The 25,897-nt window shown below is 39.8% G+C and overlaps 1 protein-coding gene and 1 non-coding gene across 2 annotated transcripts in view; one reads left to right on the forward strand and one right to left on the reverse strand.

Moving 5' to 3' along the window:
- The window catches only part of DENND2B (DENN domain containing 2B), a 190,674-nt gene that overhangs the window by 79,854 nt on the left and 84,923 nt on the right, over positions 1-25,897 (forward strand).
- On the reverse strand, positions 14,612-14,734 carry LOC119538936. The gene has a single exon (XR_005217718.1). It is a non-coding gene; the product is annotated as a small nucleolar RNA SNORA32 (small nucleolar RNA).

Consider the following 25,897-nt stretch of genomic DNA (forward strand, 5'->3'; position numbering starts at 1 on the left):
TGGGTTCTCTGAGCGGGTCCCCCCTCCCAGCCACAATCCTCCAGGAGCTCTGCCGAGGGAATGCTGTACTATGTCACCAGTGCACGCCATTCCTCAAGGGAAGCCCCAGGCCGCCGGGCCGTGCAGTGGCGCTCTCAGCCTGATGCAAAGATGGCCAAATGGGGCGTCTCAACCCCCCCTCCTCGCACAGTTCCTCCTTCCCAGCTCCGGGACAACTGGCGGGGCTCTGGGCTGTGGGCACAGCCCTGGGCAGGAGTTTATCCAGCCCTCCGGGGAGCCAGCTGCGAGCCGCAGGGTTTCTTTCAGCTTCCGGCTCTCCCCTCCATTCCCCTAGCCCCAAGGGTATCTGCAGTGGGCTGTCCTCCAGGCCAGACACCAAGAGGCGGGCCCAGCCCCCTCTTGCTGTGTTTTACTGCTTGGTTCCCACTCCCGCAACTGCAGCCGCTCCTGGGTTTTTCCCTTTTTTTTTTTTTTTTTTTTTAAAGAGCCAGTCGGTCTCCAAATGCCAAGCCCTGGCTTCCCCACAACGCCGCAGGGCTGCGGGTCTTCCAACCAGCTTACTCACTCGTTTCAGAATGCAGACTCCCAGTTTCACCAAGTATACGGCCCCTGTGATACTAGCAGACCTCGTCCAGCTGGCGCATCGCTGTAACCAGTATTCTGGGTCACTTTCTGGTTTTTATCTAGTGTTTTTCATGGAGGTGTTTTTTTGCCCTGTCTCACCTAGCCGCCATCTTAGTTTCTCCTCCAGGAAGATTTTTGTTTAGAGAGAAGAAAGAGATGTAATGTTTATTGAGGACCCACTTATATCCCAGACACTAAGCTAGGCAGGTCCCATCTAATTGTATTTTAAAAGTCAGCTTTTAGTGCTGGGTCAACTTAGGGTTGCTGCTTCGAAGACTCATGAACCCAGAAGAGAAAGCTTCATTCAAGGGTCAGAGTGTGAGTAAAATCCTGAAACTGGAGGTTATGGTTTGAGAGACTAAGGATAGCAGGATTGACCCAAAATCATTTCTGCTCTGTCAGCCAGGAGCTTGGAAATGTTTTTAGTGGAAATAGGCTAAATAAGGAAGCAGAAGGAGAAACCACTTCAGATCAGCAAATACTCATTAGGCCCCTGCTCTGAGTCATGCAAGGACCAGCTGAATATACAGTCCCTACCCTCAAAGAACTTAATACTAGTGGACAAGACATGTAAAAGGTTGATATATTGTGGTGTGATTTATGCCACCAGTAAAGTAGCACTGAGAGGAAAGAATTAATTCAGTTACTAGTGGGAGGGGGTGAGGAAGAAGAAGGGAAGGTTTCACAGAGGAAATTATGCCTGTAGAGATTTGGAAGGTTTAATAGTTATTTCCTAAGTGGACAAGGCAGGGAGGGGAATTGCAGGTGGAGGACTTATTATATGGACAGACAAACAGAGTTGAAGCAGCATGGTGTATCAAGGAACTACCCTAGGTTATTTTTGCTGAACTTACAAGTGCCAAGTGAGGAGTGTCAAGGTGAAAAGTACAGGTACAGATATTCAGGGGCTAGCTCTTAAAATGCTGTATCTACCATTGTTCTGCATAACAAACCCCAAAGCAGTGATATAAAACGACAATACTATTATTATTATCTCTCATGGTTCTGAGGATCAGTTCTTGCTTAGGGGTCTTCAAATGGGAACATCTGAAAGCTCACTCACCCCCATGTCTGGAGCAGCTGGGGCTCCTCAGCCATCTCTGTCTCTCTCCCTCTTTCTCTCCTTTCCTATCTGCTTCCCTCCCTCTCTCCCTTTCTTTCTTCTTTACTGTTGCCTGTGGTCTCTCCAACATTGCAGCCTCATGGTAGCTGGATTCCGTAGATTTCCTACAAAGTGGCTCAGGGTCTCAGAGTGAATGCCCCTAGAGAGACGGGTAGAAGCTGCATGGCCTTCATCTAACCCAGCCTTGGAAGTTACACACCCTCACTTAGGCTACATTCTGGACCTTGAGGAAGCAGAGTCCAACTGGTTCAAGGGGAAGAATATCAAAGAATTTGTAGACTTATTTTGAAGTCACTACAGCCATTCGGAGAACTTGAATTTTATGCTGTAGAGCAGTTTTTTTCCCATGCTTAATTCACTGATTACCATCTTCACACTATTACCATATCCCTTTATTTCTGAACTGTTATTTACATAATTTTTAAATTAGCTCGCTTTCTTACTTAAATTTACTTTAAAAGGAAATGTTATCTCATGTTCTTAAAGTGGAAAAATCATTATTAGTTGCCATACACAGAATGTAATATTTGAAGTAAATATGACAACAAAAAATAATATTTTAAAATTTTAGCCAAATACTGTTGCTTGTGAAAATCTATTCTCTCATTAAAAAAGATTATCAAGTGATAGAGAGATTGACAGCAGCAAGTCGAGATTTTCTCCTTTATCTAATGAGAAGGTTTGAAACAATTAAAAAGTGAAAGACTTGATCATCTTGTGGTTTCATACCTTTTAATGCTATGCTGGAGTGCCATGTAATGTGATGTTGAGTGCACTGCAATTCCTTACTGCACTTTGGATGTGATGTTGAGTGCACTGCAATTCCTTACTGCACTTTGGAAGACCTTGCTGTGAGCATTAGACCTGCTAAAAGAGTTTGAGCCTGGTAGTAATATAGTCAAATTTGCAATTTAGAAAGCTGACTTGAGCTAAAATATAGAGTGTAAGTTTGAAGAAACTAAAATGGGAGGGAGATGGTTTTTAGGAGATTATTGTAAGTCAGGCAGTCAGTGACAAAGTCTGGGTTAAAGAGTGACAGGTGAATAGCGGAAGTACGTATAATATTTTAAGGAGGTAGGATTTGCAGGACTTGGTAATAGTTTGAGCTATAAAGAGAAGCAGAATGAAGTCAGAGATGACTTGTAGGAACTTGGATGACTTGGTAAAAAGAGTAGAGGGGAGTATTTTATTAGAGATGGAGTGGGAAATGATGAGTTCAGTTTTAGATATTCCCTTTTATTATTTTTTTAAATTATATTTTAATAGAGAGGTTGGTTTACAGAAAAATCATGCAGAAAATACAAGGTTCCCAGAGCTGCCCCCCCTACCTCCCCCAACTCCCACCCCCCCAGTTTTCCCTATTATTAACACTTTGCATTACTCTGGTATCTTTGTTACGATTTTGAAATATTATTATAATATACTATTAACTATGGTCCATGGTTTACATTAATGTTCACTATGTTGCACAGTTGTATGTTTTTTTTTTTTAACTTTTAGTCTGGTAACATACATAAAACACACATCTGGGGCAGCCACCCTCAAGAGGCCCCTCTCAGGGGCCAGAACTCCTTTGCCAGTGTGGATTCCTCAAGCTGGGACTGCATCACTAAAGCAGTTGCAGTTTTGTTTTTTTTCCTGAAAATGATTTTTAGTTGTGTCTGCAGCACTTTGCCCTGATATATGTACTCTACAATAAAAACCAAATCTCATATATTTTGAAAACAAGAAAAACAAAAAGTATTTTCAAATCTTTTGTTGAATTGGGTTGTTTGTCTTTTTGTTGTTGAGTTGTAGGATTTCTTTATATATTGTGGATATTAAACTCTTACTGAATATGTGGTTTCCAAATATTTTCTCCCATCTGTAGATTGCCTTTTTACTTTCATGATGAGTCCATTGATGCACAAAAGTTTTTAATTTTGATGAAGTTCCATTTATCTATTTTTTCTTTTGCTGCTCATGCTTTTGGAATAGTTTAAGAAACCATTGCCTAATACAAGGTTCTGAAGATGCTTCCCTATGGTTTTTATATTTAGGTCTTTGATTCCTTTTGAGCTGATTTTTGTATATGGTGTGAAGTAGGGGTCGACCTTCATTCATTTGCATATGGATGTCCAGTTTTCTTAGCACCATTTGTTGAAGAGACTATTCTTTTCCCATTGAGTAGATTTCGCACCCTTGTCAAAATTAGTTAGCCATAGATGTGAGGATTTATTTCTGAACTCTCAATTTGATTCCATTGGTCAATGTCTGTACTGGTGCCTGTACCATGCTGTTTTGATTACTGTAGCTTTGTAATTAAGTTTTGAAATTGAGAAGTATGAGTCCTTCAACTTCATTCTTCTTTTTCAAGATGGCTTTGGCTATTTGGAGACCCTGACCTTCCATATGAACTTCATTTATTCATTCATTCAAGAAATTATAGGGTTACAGAACAATCATGCATAAAATAACAGGATCCCCATACACCACCCCACCACTAACACCTTGCATTAGTGTGCATCATTTGTTACAATTGTTGATAGCACATTTTTATAATTGTACTATTAATTAGAGTCCATGGCTTAACTTAGGGTTCCCTGTTTGTGTAGTGTAGTTCCATGGATTTTTGAAAGTTTTTTATTGTTACCATATATACAATCGAACGTTTTTCCTTTTAATTCAGGTATCTATTTCAGTGTTGATAATTGCATTGACAATTTGTGCTACCACCATCACCATTTAGTAATAGATTTCCATCAGTCCAAATAGGAACTGTGTATATTTTAATTTTAAGCCTTAACTCTTCTTCCCTATCTCCACCCCATCCCCTGGTAACTTATATTCTAGATTCTGACTCTCTGAGTTTATGTAATCTAATTGTCTCAAATCATTGAGATCATACAATATTTGTCCTTTTGTGTCTGGCTTATTTCACTCAACATGTTGTCTTCATGTTTCATCCAGGTTGTCCTATGTATCAGGACTTCATTCCTTTCTATGGCTGAATAATATCTGTTGTATGTGTATACCACATTTTATTTATTTTATTTATCCACTCATCAGTTGATGGACACTTGGGTTGCTTCCGTCTTTCGGCAATTGTGAATAGTGTCACTATGTATATTGGTGTGCAAATGTCTGAGTCCCTGCTTTCAATTCTTTTGGGTATATACCTATTAGTGGGATTGCCAGGTCATACGGTAGTTCTATACTTAGCTTTCTGAGGAGCCACTTAACTGTCTTCTATAGAAGCTGTACCATTTTACATTACTACCAGCAATGAGTTAGTGTTCCTGTTTCTCTGTATCCTCTGCAGTACTTGTTATCTTCTGTTTGTTTAGTAACAGCCTTTCTAACAGGTGTGAAGTGGTATCACATTGTGGTTTTGATTTGCATCTCCCTGATGGCTAATGATGTTGAGCATCTTTTCATTTGCTGTTTTGGTTTGCTAAAGCTGCCAGAATGCAATATACTAGAAATGGGTTGGCTTTTAACACTGGGGGTTTGTTAATTTGCAATTTAAAGTTTTTAGGCCCTGCAAGTGTCTCATCTCAATGCATCAACAGGACAATACCTGGACTCTGAAAACAGACTACCGGCATCCAGGACACCTCTGTCACATGGGAAGGCACCTGGCCAGTGTCCTTCTCTTCCGGGTTTCATTGCTTTCAGCTTCTTACTTCAATGGCTTCCTCTCTGTTTTCTGTGGGTCCTCACTTGCTTCTCCAGGGCTTTTCTATAAACTTCTCTGGGTTTTCTGTGTGTCTTTTATGCTCTTATAAAGGACTTAAGACCCACCTTGAATGAGGTGGGTCACATTTTAATTGAAATAACCCAGTCAAAAGGTCCCTTCTACAAGGTCCCATTGTGTAGGCTGTCGTTTTGCTTTCATGCTGAAGTTCTTTGAGGTGCAAAAGGTTTCAGTTTTGATGAGGTCCCATTTATCTGTCTTTTGTTACTTGTGCTTTGGGTATAAAGTCTAAGAAACCATTGCTTAATACAAGATCCTGAAGATGTGTTGCTATGATTTCTTCTAGGAGTGTGATAGTTCTAGCTCTTATATTTCGGTCTTTGATCCATTTTGAATTGATTTTTTTATCTTCCATATAAATTTGATGATTGGCTTTTCCATTTCTGCAAAGAAGGCTGTTGGTATTTTGATTGGGATTGTGGTAGATCTGTAAGCCACTTTGGGTACAATTGACATCTTAACAATATTTTGTGTTTCAACCCATGAATACAGATTGTCCTTCCATTAATTTAGGTTGTCTTTGATTTCTTTTAGCAGTGCTTTCCCATGTACAAATCCTTTACATTCTTGGTTAGATTTATTCTTAGATATTTGATTCCTTTAGTTGCTATTGTAAATAGAGTTCTTTTTTCTTAATTTCCTTTTCAGGTGGTTCATTATTAGTGTATAGAAACACTACTGAATTTTGTATGTTGATCTTATACCCTCCACTTTGCTGAATTTATTAGCTCTAGTATGTTTGTTGCAGATTTTTTCAGGATTTTCTATATATAGGATCATGCCATCTGCAAATAGGGAAAGTCTTACTTTTTCCTATTCAATTTGGATATATTTTATTTCTTTTTTTTCCCCCTGATATCTCTGGCTAGAACTTGTAGTACAATGTTGAATAACAGTGGTGATAATGGGCATCCTTATCTTGTTCCTTATCTTAGCAGGAAAGCTTTCAGTCTTTCACCACTGAGTATGATGTTAGCTCTGGGTGTTTCATATATGTCTTTTAACATGTTGAGGAAGTTTCCTTCTATTCTTAGTTTTCTAAATGTTTTTATCAAGGGGTGCTGGATTTTGTCAGATGCCTTTTCTGTGTCAATTTAGATAATCATGTGGTTTTGTTTTTTCATTTTGTAAATGTGGTTTACTACATTAATTAATTTTCTTATGTGGAAACACCCTTGCATATCTGAGATAAATCCCGCTTGATCATGGTGCATAATTCTTTTAATATATTGTTGTATTCAGTTTGATAGTATTTTATTGAGGATTTTTGCATCTATCTTCATAGGGGATATTGGTCTGTAATTTTCTTTCCTTGTATCTTTATCTGGCTTTGGTATATTGGCCTTGTAGAATGATTTAGGTAGTGTTCTCTCCTTTTCAATTTTTTGGAAGAGTTTGAGCAGAATTGGAGTTAAGTCCTTTTGGAATGTTTGATAGAATTCTCCTGGGAAGCCATTTGGTCCTGGGCTTTTTTGTTGGAAGGTTTTTGGTTATTGGTTCAATCTCTTAATTTGAGATCTGCTGTTTCTTCTTGAGAGAGTGTAGGTAGTTTCTCTGTTTCTAGAAATTTGTCTTTTTCATCTAGGTTATCTAATTTGTTGGTGTACAGTTATATATTGTATAACTGTACACCAACAAAAATCCTTGATATTTCTATGAGGTAAGTAGTGATGTCTCCCTTTTCATTTCTGATTTTAGTTGTTTGCATTCTCTCTTTTTCTTTGTCTAGCTAAAGGTTTGTCATTTTATTGATCTTTACAAAGAACCAACTTTTGGTTTCATTGATTCACTTTATGTTTTTTTTAATTTTTTTTCATTTTTCTCTGCTCTAATCTTTGTTATTTTCTTCCTTCTGCTGGCTTTGGGTTTAGTTTGTGCTTCTTTTGCTAGATCCTTCTGTTGTGAGGTTAGGTTTCTGATCTGAGATTTTTCTTTTTTTTTTTTATGTTGGCATTTAGAGCTATAAATTTCCCTGCCAGTATTGTTTTTGCCACATCCTATAAGTTGTAGTACATTGTGTTTTCATTTTTATTTGCCTGAAGATATTTCCTAATTTTCCTCAAGATTTCTTCTTTGATCCATTGATTGTTTAAGAGTGTGTTGTTTAATTTCCACATACTTGTGAATTTTCCACTTCTCCCTCTATAATCGATTTCTATCTTCATTCCATTGTTGTCAGAAAAGATTGTTATGATTTCAGTATATTTAAATTTAGAAAGGCTGGTTTTATGACCTAACACAGGGTCTACCTTGGAGAACAACCATGTGCACCTGAGAAGAATGTGTATTCTGCTGCTGTTTGGGTGAATTGTTCTGTATATGTCTGTTTCAGTTTCCTAGACTGCTTAAAGCAAATACCATGAAATGGTTCGGATTGAACAGTGGGAATTTATTAGTGTACAGTTTTGAAGCTGAGAAAATGTCCAAATCAAGGCATCATCAAAGTGATGCTTTTTTTCCTGAAGTCCGGCTGCTAGCAATCCTTGGCTCCTCTGCCACATGGCAAGGCACATGGCAATGTCTGCTGGTCTCTCCCTTCTCTTCCGGGTTTCACTGATTTTAGCTTCTTGATTTTATGGCTTTCTCTTCTGTCTCTGTGTATGCATTCTGTTTATAAAGGACTCTGGTAATAGGATTAGGACCCCTCCTTAATGAGGTGGGTCATGCCTTAGCTAAAGTAGCCTCATCAAAAGGTTCTGTTTACAGTGTTACACCCACAGATATGGATTAGATTTAAGAATATGTTTTTCTGGGGTACCTACAGCTTCAGACCACCACAGTGCCCATTAGTTCTAGTTGGCATATAGTATTGTTCAAGTTGTATATTTCCTTATTGATTTTCTGCCTAGATTTTCTATCCATTATCAAAAGTTGTATTTTGCAATCTCTTATTATTAATATTGAACTGTCTATTTCTCCCTTTAAGTCTGTCAATATTTGCTTCATATATTTTGGGGCTCTGCCATTAGGTGCATATATATTTATAATTGTCATATCTTCTTGCTGAATTGATACCTTCTTTGTCCTTTGTAACAATTTTTGACTTAATGTCTGTTTTATCTGATATTAGTATAGATGTCCCAGCTCTCTGGATTACTGTTTGCATGATATATATTTTTTCCATCCTTGCACTTTCAACCCATTTATGTCTTTGAATTTAAGCTACGTTTCTTGTAGACAGCATATAGTTGGGTTATGTTCTTTTAGTCATTCTGCCAGTCTCTGCATTTGGACTGGAGAGTTTAATTTATTTATATTTAAAGTAACTACTGATAAGGTAGGGCTTTCTTCTGCCATTTTACTATTTGGTGTTTGTAAGTCATACCTTTTTTCCTCCCTCAATTGTTGATTTAATACCTATTTTCATATTTATTTGATTTTTGTAGTGTACCATTTTCAGTGTCTTTTCATTTCCCTCTGTATATATTTTTCTTTATGGTTACCATGCGTCTTAAATTTAACATCTACATCTTAACAATCACATTTGTTTTGATACCAAGCTAACTTCAAAGGTATGCCCAAACACTGTTTGTATGCCCCTCTGTTCCCTCACCATTTTGTTGTATTTTTTACAAATTATGTCTTTATACATTGCATGTCCAAAACCATAGATTTATCATTACTCTTGGTGAATTTGCCTTTTAGAACCTGTAAGAAGTAGAGTGTATAGTTACATACCAGAAAGCACCATACAGCAGTACTAGGAATTATAATTACCAGAGGTCTTTATTTCTTTATATAGTTTCTATCCACTGTCTACTGTCTTTTCCTTTCAGTCTGAAGAATTTCCTTTACTGTGGCTTGTAGGGCAGGTCTTGTGATAATGAACTCCCTCAGCTTTTGCTTATCTGGTAATGTCTTAATCTCTCCCTTATTTTGAAAGATAGTCTTGTCAGATATAAAATTCTTTGCTGGCAGTTGTTTTCTTTCTGAACTTTATGTATTTCGTGCCACTGCCTTCTTGTCTCCATGGTTTCTGATGAGAAACTCACACCTAACATGTGTCTTTTGTCTTGCAGGTTTCAGAGCCCTCTCCTTGTTCTTGACATTCGACATTTGATTACTTAGTGCCTTGGTATAGTTCTCTTTGAGTTTATCCTGTTTTGGGTTCTTTGGGCTTCTTCAATGTGTGTATTTATGTCTTTTGTTAAATTTGGGAAGTTTTCTGACATTTTTTTCTTTGACTGTTCCTTCGGCTTCTTTCTGTCTTTCTTATTTTCTCAAATTCCCAAAATACCAATAGATTGGTATTTTGATTGTGCCCCACAGGTCTCTTAGGCTCTGTTCACTTTTTTCATTCATTTTTCTTTTTTGTGCCTCAGCTTGAATCATTTCAGTTGTCTTGTCTGAGATCACCAATTCTTTCTTCTGCCAGCTGCAATCTGCTGAGACGGTGAGCCAGAGAAGAGTTTGCTGGTTTACTTTTTCAGGCTGTCACCAGATAGATTGGCAGGGACGTACAGGCACACCTGTATGTGCGTAGGATTTACTCTGCTCCCTCTAGAACAGGGCCAGGAACCTGCAGTGGTTGCGCGGGTCAGCGTCACTCAGCACTGGTGTGTGTCGGGGGGGTGGTGTGGACTGCTTTCAAGGGTGCCATGAGGTTCTCCAACCACTTATTTCTTAAAATTTAATTTTTTTAACTAGAGAAGTTGTATGTTACAGAAAACTCATGTAAAAAAATATGTGATTGAAGCTGCGTTTTCTTGATTCGTCACTTGCTTAGTTTACTGCAACCCTTTAACTGTTTTCTGGAGTTGTGAGGAAGATGGCTCTGCCAGTTTTTGCTAGTTGTTCTCAGATTCTTTGGCGGAATGGCACCGTGGAGTGTCTTAACATTGCCATCTTGGTCGACTGCCTAAGTTTTTTTCAACATGACTTTCGCTTGCTACTTTATGGAGTTAGCTGATTGTTTCCTTGAAGTATTGTTTTAATTGTTACTTTCACCCCTGTATTTACTGTAAAGTGTAAGTTAGATATAGAGGCTTGATTAGATTCAGCTTAAGCGTATTTGGGAAAAACAATTATGTAGTGTATCAGGTAAGTAATGTCTGGTTGGTTCCACTACTGCTAAATTTAGTCACCATTAAGGCGGTGTCAGCCAGATTTCTCCATTGTAAATTAGATTTTTTGTTTTGTGACTAGCAGGGAATCTTTTGGTTATTGATCATCATCAATCTTTAACCTAAATGGTTTTATTTTTTAAACTTTTTATCATGGAAAATGTCAAACATAAACAAAAGTGGAGAGAATTGAAAGTGAATGACCATATATCTATCATTCAGCTTCAACTCTAACTAGCTTGTTTTATCTATACCCTTGTCTACTCCTGTTCACTCTTCTCCATTGGATTATTTTGAAGGAAGCCCCAGGTATCATACCATTTCATCCATAAATACTTCAGAATCTATGTCCAAAAGACCTTTCAGACATGTCTTAGATGTGTTCGTTTCTTATCTGCAATTTTTAGTGTGCCTGTGTAGGAATAGAGAATACTGATGGTCGAATTTATCCAGAGTTAGGGCTTTACAGACAGATAGGTACTGTGTAAGGAGAAAGGGGCTGGGGATCTGAGGGTGACAGACCATGGATTCTAGTCTAGATGAGCAGAAAGGAGGTGAGACCAGGGGGTAACTGATATAAACTAGGAAAAAGGGGAAGGGCCCAAGGAAAGAGACCTGGCCAAGATCAAACAGCAGCTGTTGGATAGTGAAAAGGTCAGGAGATAGGCAGGAATGGAAATTGTGATCAAAAAGCGGAATATTGGAGGAGAATATTTTGAGATGTATAGTCATCTCAGGTGATGACAGCAGGCAAGGTTTATCCATAGGTGTGGTTGACTAAAGAAGAATTGAAGTCAGGGAATCAATTGAGAGGCAAGGGTTTTGAATGGATCCATCCACATAGCTATTGAACTTGTCAAGGATGAAGAGAGAGCCAACATGGAGAGGCTGACATACATAGTGCAGGAGGTACATGGTCTGTGAATAGTTTGAAGATTTTGGAGTTGTTGCTTTATAGCAGAGATTGCTTGTGGAATAGGTTGAAAGTATGGTCAGTGGTAGGAGAAGGCAAGGTGGAAGAAATACAAAACATTATTTTAAACAGTTTTCATGCCTGTTGTGCAATAGGAGACATTGCTGTCCACTGGTTGGAATGGGTGAAACTAGGGAGTAGGTAATTAATACTGAAAAGAAAAAGAATTGCTGTATATGGGTGGGGTTGATGCAGGAGACCTTTAGAGGAGACATACTTGACTACTTAAGTAGTGCCTGTTTCAGTTTGCTAAAGCTGTCGAAATGCAATATACCAGAAATGGGTTGGCTTTTAACAGTAGGGATTTATTAAGTTCCAAGTTACAATTCTAAGGCCATGAAAATGTCCAAATTAAGGCAGCAACAAGAGAATACCTCCTCTGAAGAAAGGTTGCTGGCATCTGGGGTTCCTCTGTCAGATAGCAAGGCACATGGCTGGTGTCTGCTGGTCCTTCATTCCCAGGTTTTTTCGCTTTCAGCTTCTGATTCCAGTGACTTTCTCTTTTAGCATCTCTGGGGCATTTCTCGCTCTCAGCTCTCTCCGAATGTCTTCACCTTTTATCCTCTCGTAAAGGACTCCAGTAAAGGATTAAGACCCATCTTGAATGGGGTGGGTCACCTCAAATTGAAACAACCTAATCAAAAGGTCGCACCCACAATAGGTCTGCACCCACAAGAATGGATTAAAAGAACATGGCCTTTTCTGGGGTACATAACAGCTCCAAACCAGCACAGTGCCACTGCTCATTGTTTTATCTTTGGTGCCCTTAAGGAATCTCTTTGTGTAGTAGCCCCTGATGCTTTTTCACTTAGGGTTTTTGTTAGCATTTGCGTTGCATCCTCTGTACTTTACTTGCAGGGTTTGCATGTGGGTGGGTACAGGAGGTACCTGTCTCTGGATGAAGCACTGGTCCAGAGAGCTCCTGTATTTTCTTACTGCTGGTGACCAGTTGCCTCAGAAACTTCTAGAAAGCTATTGATGCCCCAGGACTAGAGATGGAGTATCCTTTTTTTGTGAGCTCATTTTATTCTTAACTGTGTCTCTAAAATACTAGGGAAGGAATGTATCTCTCCTGGGTCATAGCCATCAAGCTTATAGAAAAGAAGCATATTGCAAGTTTCAAAGTTTTGGAGAAATTTGATCTAAAGTGGACTTGTGGATAAGCCAAAAATTAAAACTTGAAATGCTAACTTCTCTTCCCAATGATAGAATCTCTTGAAATAATGCTTTTATTGTGATCATCTCTGAAGTATTAAAGAGGAGTTGGGAGAAAAGAAGTCCCACCTGGCTATCACCATCTCCTTGATTTCTGAGGCAAACTGGGTTTTTGACTAGGGGAGGCTAAAAGTGGATGATTTCTCACTATCTTGCCAAACACTTATGTTTAAGGGAATGACTTATCCACACAATTAAATGTTTCCTGAATTTTAATGTTGGGTGAAAAGTTTTTCTGTTAGGCTATGTTTGGGGTTCGTTTCCTGCTGACTTTGCTGGTGTGTGTGTGTGTGTGTGTGTGTGTGTGAAATGTCAGCTCTTCTTTTATTCTACTTTTTCCTGTACGATAATGATAGCTATTTACCATATAAATAATACTTTATGGCATATAAAACATTTTCACATGCATTATTTCATTGGATTTATAGTCTAGCTTTTCAAAAGGAGAATTGAGGTAGCTGGCAACCAAAAACATAATAAAAATGGCACCCCCCCATGCTTTCCATGGGATAGTAGAAGGAATATGAACTTTCATGTCAGACCTAGTTTGAATTCTGGCTCCTTCTACTATCTGTACTAATTTGAGCTTTAATTTTCTCATTTGGTAAAATAGAATTGATAGCACTTATTTCATAGGGTTGTTTAGAGTATTAAATGAATTAACATAGATAACACATGAGGACAGTGCTGGGCACACAGTAGATGACTATGGTAAGGGCTGGCCTTAGTCAGGTTATAACAACATAAACACAGATCATCAGCATCAAGGAAAAGAAGAGCATGCAAATGTCCTAGTCTTGTTGATCAGCATGGTTGCTCTGAATGGCCTTTGACTGGGACTCAGTTCCTTGGTAGCCTGGGAAACTCGAAAGTGTTCTGATGATTTACCATTAGGAAAGAGAAAACATATCAGTTTCTCAAAGCAGATAAAGTGTATTTTTCTTTTAATTTTATATTTTAATGAAATTTCTTATATAGATATTTCTATAGGAGATGTCAAATGATACAATAGACAGTAATTGTTACCATTTTTACAACAAATGCTTATGTGATTTTGATTTCCTATGGCTCTTTTATAGTGACTGCTGATAAAATACAAGTGTATTATTTGAAATTGCACTCATTGAAAACCATCCTGTAATGAGCTGAGCTAATTGTATCTATGTAGCCATCCAGTGATCTAACTGATAGAATAATGAAGCTTAAAATACTCAGGGGCATGGATATATAACACAACCCTTAGATGATATTCCTTAAATATCACTTCTTTCAGTTGGGATTTTGTAAGACTTGGACAGCAAGCAATTCAAGGTCCTGAGTTCTATATTCTGTACTCTGTATTTCTAACTGAAGGCAGATCCACAACTTTGGGAAACATCCTACTGGGAAGTTAGAGCTGTGTCAACTTGTCATCTAGCCGGTATTAAAGCATTTTTATTATTTTTTTTCTACAGTGTAGTTTTATTGTGTGTAGCATTAGGCAGTATTATATAAAGTCAATAAATTTTTATTTAAGGTATTCCACGTGGTAAGTTTCATCTCACTGCTCAGTTACCTTATTCCTCTGAAGCTTGAGGCAAGATTTGTCTTCAAGATAGTCCTTTTGAAAGGAATCCACTTTTAGTCAGTCCTACATAATAAGAATATAAAGGTTTCTTTCAGGAATCAGAACACACTCTAGCAGCAACCTAGAAGGGTTATTATTTGGATTAACTGGGCAATGCACATTTTCAAGGGTGCAGGGATCCTAGGCCTCCGCTGTCCAGTAGCATGAAAAAATGTAAAATGATTAAAGATGAAGTAGATGTTGCTACATTTCAGTTTGCATTATTTCCGTTTAACAGTGATACAAGCAATGGAAATAAAACAGGGGGATAGACTGTTCCCAATAGGCTGAATGCTAGCAAGGTAGCAAATAGAAAACCTAATGGGAAGTTTTTTTGTATGGTCAATTCCACAGCAATTCAGAAACTGCATTCTAAAAGCCTTGGTAATGACCATGCATATTATTTTTTAATCCTTATAACAGCCCTGGGAAGGGAGGGGAATGACCTAATGTTTAATTCCCTCTTAACTACTTAATATTGGGGCTTTTCTTTGATTTACAAACAGGGGACTGACTCAGTGTTGAGATATCAAGCGATCAAACCCTGTTTCATTCCTCCCCTCTCTTCTCCTTCATCTCTTAAGTTGTAAATGCTAGGCAGGCATTGCTCTTTGTTCAATCTTTATGATTGCTTCTGAACTGGAAATGACTGTCATCGCCTTTAGATAACACCAATTCTGGGCATTTGCTGAATGCGGTCACATCATGAATAAATCATGGGGTCATAGTGACCAGGGAGAAGTCCTACTTGGGAGGGAGTGCTATTTCCAGAAGATGAAAAACAACCACAGATTGGGTGGTCAGGTAACTGCTTTCGAAATGCAGGAAGTACTTCTTGCTCAGTGTCATCCTTGTTGGTCAGGGGCAGATAGAATGAGGGGAATTTTAGCCACAGAAGTATTTGCATGTACATCCACTTGTGCCTTTTCCACTTTAAAAACAGGAAAAACTGCTGTGATTGCAAACAGTTTTTAATGTAAAGTAAAACTGATGAATCATGACTAGAATGGTTTTTCACTGACATAGGGCAAATTCAGGTTTTGGTTGGCATTTTAGTTTCCTGGCTGCTAAAATAAATATCATACAAGTTGGCTTAAACAATGGGAATTTATTGGCTCGTGGTTTTGAGGCCAGGAGAAGTCTACAATTTGAAGCATCAACGAGGCAGTGCTTTGTCTCAGAAGAGTGAGACATCCTGGGACCGGCTGCCAGAGAGTCTTGGTCCTTGGCCTTTCCGTCACATGGCAGTGCACATGGTGGCATCTTCTCCTTTCTCTTCTGGGTTCTGTTGACTTCCCTTCTGGCAGCTCCCTGTGACTCCCTCTCTCTATTTGAATTTCATTTTTTAGATAAAGGACTCCATCATCTGCATTAAAGCCCAACCTGATTGAGCTATGACATACCTTAACTGATGTAACATCTTCTAGAGATCTTATTTACAATTGGTCCACATCCACTAGAGTGCAGACCAATTCCAAGAGTATGTCTAAACTGGGGTACACAGTTCAATCCGCATCAGTTGGCTTGGGGATGTAGCTGACTGCTCGTGGAAAGGCAGGCAGTTGGCACTTTGTAGGAGATCCAGTCTGAAAGTAAAAAGTGTGGCTTAATTTTGGCTTACACCATGGCACCTCAGATGCTGTGTCTTCCTATGGTTTCTTACACCTAATCTGTCCTCTAGAGGCATGTGTTATAGAGTGTACCATATCCAGAAAGAAGAGATACATGCTAATAGAACATCTATACTGGTTCACAGATGCCACACAGCATATACATAATGATACTTTCTTGATTAATTTCAGGTTTTAGTTGTTTCACATTTGCCTAAGTGCCAGATTGGCTTATGGTTACCACCGTGCTTACCAGCCCCCTTTTCTCACTCTGTTCCTTGTGTTTTCCTCGCCTTTATCTCACTAATTCTATAGAAATAGAATTGCTGGTTGTGCCGCGTAGGCCAAGGCCACTGTGAGGCCCCTGCTTTTGTTGCCTTGGTCACCCTCCTCATCACAGCTTGGTTCTGGCTGACATTTCCTCAGGACTTCTGAGTGTGTGTGAGGCATGGGGGTGAATGGAGAGCTGAAGAGAGAGGATGGATAGTTTGGGATGAAAGGTCCACTCTTCTGGGAGCAGTTCTCATGACAGACTGTACACTCAGGAAGCTTAACCAAGAGTCTTCTTCCTATCACTCAAGCTCTACCAAAAGAAATTGGTCTCTATGGCATATTCAGAATCTGTGAACTGGGGAATGAATTACTATTAACATTTTCTATGGAATTGGGAATGGTGTAGTTCTCTTTGATCTATATGTATGCCTTTCAATCATGGACAGATTTCCCCAGCTGACCTCCCTACCTTGCCTTCTTCATTCTTGTTATTGAAAATTCTCACCTTAGGTGAAATACCTCTAAACCTGCCTTCTTCCAAGCTCTTTCATTTTTGTAGAGCTTTTGTTACACTTCTCTCTGGAATGTCTCCCTCTTCTGCTAACCTCTTCTATTGTGTCAGGTAAAATCCCTCTGCAATTTGCAGACCAGCTCACCTTATTTCTTTTTTGTTTTTTTGAGTGTGTATGTGCAAAATTAACTATCTTTATGGATTTTTTTTAATTACACAAGAAATAAGTGCTCATTGCAGAATATTTGTACAATAATAAAAAGTGGTAGGGAGAAAGTAAAAATCACATATAATTCCTCTATCAAAGATAGCATAAGTACTGTTAATTTTTTGGTATATATCCTTTATGGATCTTTTCTCATGTACATTCTGTGTATGTATTTTTTGTATGTGCAAACATGGTTTTTTTGACTAATAGTACATGGGTATCATCCAGGGACAGTACATATAGAGCTACTTTGTAGTGTTTAATGCTGCATAAAATTCCATTATATGGGTGAATAATTATTTATTTAACTAATTTTCTGATGATGGACATTTAGGTTGTTTCTGTTACTTCGCTATTAAAATTTATGTGGCAGTAAATATCTATGTATCTGTGCCTACTTGTACTCTTCAGGCTAAATTTCCAGAAATGGAATTACTGGATCGAAGGGCATATAAGGTACTTAGATTACTTAATAATATTTTTAAAAACTTAAGTATATAGAAGACAAAAATTAATGTGATAAAAACCTCTGTATCCATGACCCAATTTAATAAATATTAACATTTTGCCAAATTTGCTTCTGTTCTTTTATTTAAATTTTTAAAATATGATAGATATGACTAAAGCTTTTCCTAATCTGTTCTTTTTCCTGGGATTGACATACATCGCTACCATGCATATCTTATTATTTTATATATATGTATCCATATATAATATATAATATTGTTTGTTTAACAATTTTATCCACATGGTATCATTCCTGTAATGCAACCTTTTGCAGATTGAGTTATTTCACTCAACATTATTTTGGAAAAGTATCCTTGTGTGTGTGTGTGTGTGTGTGTGTGTGTAGATGTAATCATTCAATTTTATTGGTGTGTGATGTGCCATTGTATTATAATGAGAGATGGTTAAGGTCTTTCTATTTTTTGAGGATTGTGAACAGTGTTGTTAAGGAACATTTTGTATGGGGATGTTTCTTAAGTACAAGTGTTCTTCTAAGCTAGCAGCCTAGATATGGAACTGCTGGTTGTGGGATGTGTGATTCTTCAGGTTTACTAGTTAGTTCTAGATTGTTCTCTAAAGTGGTTGTGTTTACTAGTAGTATGTACGAATTTTCATTTCTCCACATTTTTGCCAACACTTGGAGATACCACACTTCTCAGTATTTTCCTATCTGATGAGTATGAAATAATATCACATCGCTCTAAATTGCATTTTCCTGATTTATCAGAGAGGTTGAGTATTTTTTAGTATGGTTATTTGGATTTCTTTTTTCTTTGAATCTCCTGTTCATATCTTTTGCCTGTTTTTCAATTGGGTTATTTTTGTTTTTCTCTACTGATTTTAGTAGTTCTTAATATATTCAGATTTTTAATCATTGGTCAGTTATGTGCTTTGCAGTTATTTTCTTCCTGTCAGTTGCTTTTCTTTTAACCTTGTGTAGTGTATCATCTGTGAGAATATGTTTTTCTGAGCTTTTGATATCTACTCCTAAATTGTCCTCCACAAAAATTTTACTGGTTTACAGTATGGCCACCAGTGTATGAGAGTGCCTGGTTCGCTATACCTTGCTGGACCCTGGGGATATTTTTTCTTAATAATCTTGCCCAATCTGATAGACAAAAAGTTCTGTTTCCCCACTTTTCACTATCTTTTCCTTGAACACTCTGACCTCTTTATTATAACTGAAACCTGGCTTTTCCCTGAAGATCCCACTCCCTTGTGACCCTCTTTAATGAAGCAACTTCTCCTCCTCCCCTGACTCGAACTCTGCACTCCCTGACGTTGCTTCCAGCTCCACCTGACAACCTTCTCCATTTGAAGTCAGTCCCTCCTTCCACCTACACCTCCTGCCCTCCTTCTTGGTGCTGTTACCTCCTCTTAACTTCCAGGTTAATTGCTTACAACCTTCTTCATGTGTCCCCTCTCTGGCATGATTAGGACTTGATTTATGCTGAGAATCCTCCAGTGCTCTGTCCTCACAGTCCTTTAACCTTTTCGACTCTCAAGACTTCATCTTCATTCTTCTTAAATTTCCCATAGCTTGGCCATACCTTTGGCCTTGTCACTTGGAGTTGTTCCACTTTCAAGACCCTAACTTCTGAAAGTCACTTCTCTGACCTCAATTTCTTATCTACTCACATTTCCTACTTTTCTTTCATTAACCTTTCATGACAGCTCGTTCTCCAGGCTTTCCCTGTTCTTATAGCTCTTCAGCTACCCTGTGGCTTGTGCACTTATTTTCCTATCCAGCCTGAACCTCAAAGATAAGAATTCCCATCATGTACTTGTTGATTGCCTCAGTTCCCTCCTTCCCTTATCTTTCCTATAATCGTCAATCCTCATAGACTACATGATCATATTTTCCCACTATAGACCCTCGATTTCTGTGCACTGCTTTGTCTTTCAGAAGCACAGTTCCTTTCTCAGAAAAGTTCTGTGACTCCTTAGTGCTTACAGAGGAAAGCCATGGTTCTTAATTTGACTCTCAAAGCCTCATATGTCTTCTACTTTCCTCCCTCCAAACCTTTGCTCATGTAGTTCCATCTGCCCAGGAATGTCCCTTTCTTTTTTTGCCATCTCATCTTCCGGGCCCAGTGCAAGGTCCACATTCTCTGTGAAACCTTCCTGATCCTTCAGGCAGAAGTAATCCCCTGCTACATAAACCCCACAGCAGTTCATCTCTGTCTCTCTAATGGCACTTAAAATAGTCTTCCTGGTATTTATTTATTTATGTGTATATAGTATCCATCTTATTATATAGTAAGTAAGCTCTTTGATAATGGACCCATGCCTGATGCATTTGGATGTCTTCACCAGCCCTTAGCATATTGTCTTATGTATGGTTGATGTTAGCATGTTAGTTATGAATGGAATGGAAGGAGGAAAAACTGTTTCCCTGGCTTACCGGGCACTTAACTTAAAATTTCATACTGTCCCCCTTTCTCTTGCTCTGCTGAGTAAAGAGTCAGACTCAGCTTCACCTGGGCCAGCAGAGGAATGGACTGAGCTACTGACCACATTACAACTTGGGAAGCAGGAAACTTGTCCATGTGGGGCCATGAGCCTTGAGTACCAAGATTTGGGAGCATGAGCCTTGAGTACCAATATTTATTTCCATTAGGATGTTTTTGGATTTAGGAAATTAGGCTGACTATTGTATATACTGTAGGGGAAAGGATTTCAAAGTACAGAAAAAAAAAAACAAGTGTGCCTTCTACAGAGGTAAGGTCAGAGGCACTGGAGAGCATGGTCACCCTGAGATGAGGGATTTACTTTCATTCAAGTCAGGCCAGTCTCTTTCTTCCTTACCTTTCAGGGCTGAACCTCAGTTAAATATGGGAGAACACTATAAGCAGGGTATCGTCATTCTTCCTGCCTTGAGACTTTGAGTCATAGAGTCATAGTTTAACTCTTCATCTCAAACAGCCTCCTGTCTCATTCTGTCCAACTACCGTTTGTCCTTGAAGGTCTAGCTCAGGTTTCCTCTCCCACAGAAATGCTGTCCTGAGCTACTGGAGCCCTCCACCCCACCCATCTCTCCCTAAACCCTAGAGAACTTTCAATCTGCATCCCACACTCTAGCACTTGAATAGTTTGCTATTGTGTCTTGTTTCTCTGAGTTAGACTGTGAGTTCCTTGAGGTCAAGAATCACATCTCATATATATTTTTTCTCTGAAAACAAAGTAGTACTTGGTAGTTACTTTTGATTTTATTGAATGGCCTGATATTGGAACTCAGAAAATTATCAGAAGGAGAGAAACTGAAGATGAGAAAGAACATGAAAATAAAACAGCCTCAGGCTGGTTTCTCCAGAGTCTGGGTTTGGGGAGGCAATGCCTGTTCATCTTTATAATCTCCTAGTGTCCAAGGGAGGAGGGCATGTTTCTTGAATTCTGGCTTTTGAAGCTCTGTCTTCCAACAGTAGTCCGCATCTGGGCTGGTGAGGAATAAGGTACTTATGGAAGCCTGCAGGGAAGAAAAGGGAGGGGTGATGGCTGGGGCCCATACAGCAGTGAATGACTTGGGGTGAACTGGCACCATGCATCCCAGACCCCTAGTACGTGGTTGCTGAAGGCACGCATGGTGGACTGGAGTTAGAGGACCCTTTACCAGCCTCTTCCCTGAGCTGGAAGCAGGATGGGGAGCAGCAAGCCAGTTGGCTGACTGACCTTCTCTGCCTTAAGTACTTTGTTTCTGTTGCTAACAACAGACATGGGTAGTGTAAATAAAACACAGACACACACGCACATAGACACATACGTGGAGACTGAAAATTTGAGTTGTCAGGGGTGGAAGGGGTGCTGAGGTGAAAGGGGACTGGAAATGTGTAACTAAGTCTTTGAAGATACTCTGGTCCTCTCTTCAGCCTTTGATGATGGGCCTGTTGTAAGGGGTAGCTGTGTGGGGGGAGCCTCCTCAGTCAAGAAGATGATACTGTCTGGATGCCTCAGGTCTCAAAGGCTAGATGCTTGTTACATTTGGATCCAAATCTTTGGTCAGGAAGACATTCCTCCAGGCTAGATGCCGGTGATCTGAGGGCTGATGGCAGCTTCTTCTGCCCTGCCCTTTCTTTAAGCCTTTGCTCATTGGTCCTTTCAGTGCTCATGAGTAGTGTACATCTGTCCACTGTGGCCTTTCTGCCTGTCCTGACCTATAAAAGCCACCTGAGGTCTGCACACCTACCATATGACTGGTGCTTCAGGTAAGTATCTAAAAGGTATGAGGTTCCTTAGTGTGAGCTCTAAAACCCATTCAACCTCACTGGGAAGAGTGGTCTTACTAGCTGGAGGCAGAATAGTTAATGGTAGTTAACAGATGAGTCTCACATGAGATAAGTTTATTTAGATGCTTGAGGTTTAGATAGCTTGTGATGAGGACAAGGTGATGAGAGAAACTATGGCGTCTCCATTGCTGGAAATATAAACAGGGATGGTTCAGATGGTCTCCATTCTTTCTTCCTTTGGTCAGGAAGGTGGCTAAGATTACATTTGGAGAGTCTCTTCTGGTTCTGTGACTCTGGGAAAAAGTAACTTTATTGATGTGAATTTCAGAGCACTTCTCCACCTGCATAGTTTTGATTCCATGGTCCACAGGTACTCTGATGTTTGGGATAATTATCTAAGGATATGGGTATCTGAAGTAGCTCTTGGTTGGGGTCTTAGATACCAGCAGCCTCTCTTGCCATCTTACTGCTTTCTTGGACTACATGTGACAGGCCTAAGAAATGTCCTGTGGGAGGTACCTTTGGTTTCATCTTATCACCAATTCTGTAACAGTTTCAATAGCATGTCTCCTCTAGGCAGGGAAAATGAATTAGGATTGTCCTCTGGGTTTAGGCATATAAATCTGTCTTAGAGTCTCATTTCTATCCAGTCAGCCCTCTTGACTATTCAACGTGGGCAACCTGGGGACTGTGACACATTGAAAGCTTAGAACAGTAGCTTCTATGCAGGGGCTATGACTCACCAGTGGGCTTGGGATCAGATAAGAGGTGTGTGTCCCACAGCATTTGTTACTGCAAGAGTTAAAAGACCAAGGTACATGTGAATGGGTTACCTATTTTTATAATTTAGAAGGTATGCAAGATTATCCTTATGGTACTCTGACTCATATGCTGATCAGCTTTCTTGAGCGCAAGAGAGAGAGACAGACAGAGGGGTGGAGTTATTATTAGGGTCTGAGAATTGCATATTACCCTAAAGGCCCACCCTCATTTTCTATGAAGTCACAATGGCACCGAGGTTGACAACCTCTGAGGAGAGCATTGGTCATTGTTTCTCTGTTCCCTGCTTTGGGTAAGAGTGTGAGGTTGTGTACCCCTAAAGAGTAGTAGTTACCTAGAGCTGTTATCAATGGGGTTGAGCCCAGCTAACTCTTAAGCTGATAAAATTCCAAAGCAGGGGCAGATGGTGATGCTACCCAAAGTGATCAGAGAAAATGATAGTTCTTGTAACAGACAAAATATGTTCTAAACTTCTAGGTCCAGGTGGCTTCTTGAAAAGGCTGAAGGAGAGGCAAGAAGACCTCATTCAACTGGGTTGCATCTCCTGCCCCCACCTTAGCCAGGGACAAATATCACAGTAAACTGCCCATGAGGTCTAGTTGCTGACCAGCTTCCAGGCTGGTTCAGGTGAGCAGGGAGGTTCATGTTTAAGCCCTTCCCACCAATCAGGAGCATGCAGGACTGTGTTGTTTTCCTCTCTGTGTCCTCAGGTTCTGGCTGGATGCCTAGCACAGAGAAGGTGTTTGGTCATTGTTTGTGGATTGAATGGTTTCCCAGCCTAAACTTGAGGGGGCCTTGAACTCAGCCTTGAAGCATGGATAGAATTTGCATAAGCAGAAGGGGAAGAAGAGGATACTCTAGGCTGGCAGTGGTTTGAGCACAAAAAACAAAGTCAGAAATGAACATGTTTGGAGCAGGAGATATCCTGCCTGACCTAAGAGAGAAGGGCATTTGTGTGAGGTGTCTGGGTATGATGGGGATGGAGGTGAGGTGGGGAGAGATGGGAAATGATTCGAGAGGAGGATGGAAGAAGAGGGAAATGAGACTGGTTGGTAGCATTTGACAAGGCTCTAGAGGAACCAGAAGAATCTGGGTCTGGTGTAAATGGTGGGCAGTTAAGAAGTCCTTTTAAGTTCTTGAGGAGAGGAATGACATGATGATATTGATGTTTCCAGATGCTTAGTCTGTCATTTATTACCAGGGAGGACTGGAGATGGAAGAATAAAGGGGAACAGTTAATGAAAATAGTAATGCTTGACATTTATTTAGTGCTTCCCATGGGCTGGGAGTGATAAAGTGCCCTAGGTGTAATTAGAGACAATTGCAATAAATGAAATATGGGCCAATGAGCTGGAGAAGAATTGCAAAGAAGAAAATATATTTAGCTTTTTCATATTTGGCTATATGAAGAAAACTAAATAAGGGATGGCTCCAAGGACATCTTCCTCTACTCTACTTCCTGAAACTTGTCCTTGAAGCCCCTGGAGCTGTTATCTGGCTCAGCTGGGGCCGCTGAGCATTTGCATACTCCCTGCCAGGAACTAATGTCCTTGGGCCTCTGCTGGAGAGTGTTCCCATTCCAGCCAGCTGGAAGGTCAGAGAAAATAACCACTAGAATTTGCCGATTAGTGCTTCTAGAGGTTACAACCTGTCAGTAGACTCCTAAGCCTGGGAACAGCTTCTTTCACAGGGCTTTTGAAAATTGGAACAGGCTAACTGTTCTAGCACTGAGTACTCCCTTATTTGGATATTTGCATGCTGAATTTTCAGGGTGAGATTGTACTTTTCCTTTCGTTTGGCAAAGATAATTTGTGTGTGTGTGTGTGTGTGTGTGTGTGTGTGTGTGTGTGTGTTTAAGGTCTGACATCCTGTGAGTAGTTTTCAAAGAGATAACATGACATCAGAATAATACCTTTCTTCACCTGATTCTTTCCTTGGCCTCCAGCTTATCTACTTGTAAAACCAGGTTGGTGTCGTTGGACTCTCTGTTCACTTGAGTCTCTAGAGGAGAAGTGGATAACACCGTCGTGGAGCTAAGAGGCAGGGTGCTGACAGTCTGGCTTCCAGGGCTAGGGGTCAACTTCATGCCCAGCCTTGGGGCCTCTCTCTTTGCTCTGGAGAATTTGCTGTACACATTGACTTGGTGGATTTGCAATTTAGCACCCCAGGTTTATGGGAGGCCAGAGCAAGGAGCAGGGCCAGAGTGGTGTAAGTGGGGTGGTAGTGGTGCTGCTAAGGGTGAAGAATCTTTTATGGCAACTTAGAGAGCATATTTCCTTCCAGCCCTCCACTGTGGACAGCTAATTGTACTCAGAAGCCCAGCTCTATCAATTTCTGGCTTTCCTTTTGATTGGCCTCTGTGATCTTCAGGAGAATAATTCAGCTCCTGAGGTCACATTGGACCAACTGGAGGAGGCTACAGCAGGAAGGAGAAGATGATTCTGTCAACAAAGATGAGCTTTTAATAGCTGAAACTCCCTGAAAGGTAATCTTTGCCTTTTGGTTGCTTACTGTGGGCTTAATGTGTCATGCCTTACCTAGAAGAGGCTGTAAATCATAAAGACAGGTTGGGATGAAGAGTGGAGATGGGATCTCCAGCTGCAGTTGACAAGAACCTAAGGTGAAGGCTGATTGAACTGAGAGATTGAAACTGCCCAGAAAGAAAATACTTTTGGCATTATGGGTTAAGAGAAATAGTTACCATGATGGTGATGATAATCATATGATTTATTGAGTGCTTATTGTATGCTAGATACTGTGGTAAGTTCTCTGCATGCAATATCTTATTTAATCCACAAAATGGCACTTTGTGGTTGAAACTGTCATCTCTGTTTTACAGATGAGGAAACTGAGATTAAAGAGGTTAGGCAAGTCATCCAAAGCTTCATAGCTAGTAGGGGCAGAGCTAGAATTTATACCCAAAGACCACTCTTTTCCCATTATTACTTATAGAGGAAACCATGACAAGCCACTAATTTTAACAAACTTTTAATTTTAGAAGAGTTTTAGATTTACAGAAAAGTTGAAAAGATAATACAGTGAGTTTCTGTAGATTCTGCAAGCCGTGGAGTTTTTTCCTTCTCTTCTGGCCTATATTATGAGAATTCTTTGGGAGTGGGGTACAGATTTGGAGGAAGAACATTTTTTCCAAAGATTCCAATGTGGTGATTTTTCAGCTAAGATTTTTGAAAGTCCATCTGAGTCTATTATTTCCTCCCCAGCTCCATTCTGTCTCAGCTCAGCCAGACTGGGCTAGACTTGACTCGGACAGTCTAGTTTCAGAGGAGGATATCATGTTTTCTGACTCTCTTAATAGGGTTGGTTAGTAACCAAGTTTCAGAGAGCTAGGGAAGGCAGGTAGTTGTAGAGAGGACCCTCAGCACCTTGGTTTCTGGACACTATTCTGTTAGGTGGGGCTGAGGCAGGGGTGGGGCTGAGGTATTTC

Source organism: Choloepus didactylus, chromosome 6, assembly GCF_015220235.1.
Source record: "Choloepus didactylus isolate mChoDid1 chromosome 6, mChoDid1.pri, whole genome shotgun sequence".
Classification (NCBI taxonomy): domain Eukaryota; kingdom Metazoa; phylum Chordata; class Mammalia; order Pilosa; family Megalonychidae; genus Choloepus; species Choloepus didactylus.